The sequence below is a fragment of the Dermacentor andersoni genome, chromosome 8 (genome assembly GCF_023375885.2).
Source record: "Dermacentor andersoni chromosome 8, qqDerAnde1_hic_scaffold, whole genome shotgun sequence".
Taxonomy (NCBI): Eukaryota; Metazoa; Arthropoda; class Arachnida; order Ixodida; family Ixodidae; genus Dermacentor; species Dermacentor andersoni.
The window spans coordinates 158,312,019-158,314,270 of NC_092821.1; the positions used below are offsets into that span (position 1 = coordinate 158,312,019).

A 2,252-nucleotide genomic window follows, 5' to 3' on the forward strand; every position below is an offset into this window, starting at 1 on the left:
GCAAACTTCGACAGCAGCGCCGCGGTGGCGGGTGCAGAGGCGGGCCTCATACTCGCTGCGGGCGCGGCGAGGAGATCAGGAACTGAAAAGATCTATAAACGGTGACCATAACTGAAACGATGCTGTCCCTAGGCACCTAGGATCAGGTCACGTGAGGGATTTTTGTACGACAAATAGACGCACGCCTACTGCGTCGTCGGCAGCATGGTCGGCAGGGTTGCTGCACGGCAGCGTGGCTAGCGTAGCGCAAACTTAGACCGCAGCGCCATCTCAGTACCTAGGCGCAAAACGCGCCCGCTTTGGGAGGAGCAGTTTCGAAACTAGTTATGGTGGCTAGAATACATCAGTTATAAAAGGAGCAGGCGCGCACGGAGGCGTTTTGTGGGCCCGGCTGCTGTGCTTCAACACAGCACGCTAATCCGCTGATGTTCTACATGCAGGTTAGTAAATCATACAGTCTTTTCACAAAGCGTTCAAGTAATTACTTTCTACTGCAGCTGCCGGGCCCACATTGCTGCCTTTCCATTGTTGTTCAGTGTTGCGATGTTATTCGCTCTTTATTGTTGCTGGCGGGTGACATCGAAACTAACCCTGGACCTGATAGTCAAGCCGTACTAAAAGAACTTAAGAGCCTATCCGCAGGTCAATCGTAACTGATCACCGAGATTCAAGGCCCCAAGTCTCAGTTACTAACAACTGACAAAGCAATATCCGATCTGAGCGTGCGCATGACGAACCTGGAGACCCACTACCAAAACCTAATCCCCTTGCGTTCTGATATAGAAAGCGTGAAGAGTGATGCTGCCCGTGCAGCACACACAATGCAGAGGCTGGAAGCGCGTCTTGATGATGCCGAGAATCATTCTCGGCGCAACAATATAATTTTTTATGGTATTGATGAATCTTCAGGGTCAGAGTCGTTCGCGCAGTCGGAGGATATAATCATTGACCACTGTCGCAAACATATGAGCATCACGCTTGACCCAAACGAAATCGAGCGCGCGCACCGCTTGGGCAATCGTGCAGCTAATCGTAACCGCCCCATAATAGTGAAGTTCACCTTTCACAAAACAAAAGATCTTGTTCTTTCTAACGGCCGTAAATTTAAAGGAACAAGCTTTAGCGTTGGCGAGGATTTTACACGTCCTGTTCAATTGGCCCGCAGACACCTTCTTTCATTCGCAAAAAGCAAGTCGGCACCTCACTCCCTGCGCTTTAAAACTCTGTTTATGGGTAATAAGCGCTATGTTTTCGATGAGCGCACACAGAGTATGAAAGAATTGCAATAGCAGCCAACTCGACGCGGGAAACGCCCTACGGTATCGACACGAGCTAACCTCTACTTTTCCGTAATCTTTGCCAACGCATGCAGCTTCCTCCCTAAACGCGATATTCTGTCTAACCTCGTGTTGTCGTCTAACAGTAATTTGCTGATAATAACTGAAACCTGGCTGACTGACGATATTACCGATACTGAGGTTCTTGCTGACTTGCCGAATTTCTGCCTTTACCGGAAAGACCGCGAAATCTCACGAGGTGGTGGTGTGCTAATCGCCGCGCATCACCATTTATCGTGCACGCTTGCAACCATTGAGACTGACTTGGAAATAACATGGCTAATCTGCCGCGCTTCACCGCAGACTGTTCTCTTGGGCGTTTATTACAGACCACCACATAACACTCCTGATTTTCCGCATAAGCTTAATAACATATTGAGCAAACTTAGTGAAAAACACCCTCACCTACAAATCACCCACAAATCAACTCCCACAAAAACGCCCACAAATCAACTGGACTAACAATAGTGCTTTAATCATAGGCAATGAAGCTGCTAAAGAATTTGTTAATGTGTGTCTTAATTTCAGTCTAACTCAACTTGTGCTAGAGCCTACGCGGGTTACAAAAGACACATCTAATGTACTCGACCTTATACTAAGCAGCCATCCTGACAGTCTATCATCCATAACTTACCTCCGTGAGGTAAGTGATTATAAAGTAATCCATGCCACCTTCACCTTTCAACCCATGCAACAACGAAAATCCAACAAAACTATATGCCTATATGATAAAGGGAACTACGAAGCTATTAATTACGAGTTAGGCGACTTCTTTTCAACTTTTGAGACATTATTCCATATGCACTCGCCTCAAGAAAACTGTACACTATTTAAAAATAAAATTAATGAACTCATAAACAAACATACACCAAGAATAACTATGCACACTAATCAAAATAAGCCATGGTTCACCAG

The 2,252-nt window shown here is 46.4% G+C and overlaps 1 pseudogene; it reads left to right on the plus strand.

Annotated features, from left to right (window-relative positions):
- Window positions 1-369: 369 nt before the first annotated feature.
- On the plus strand, window positions 370-1,289 carry LOC140212997 (uncharacterized; annotated as a pseudogene).
- Window positions 1,290-2,252: the final 963 nt, after the last annotated feature.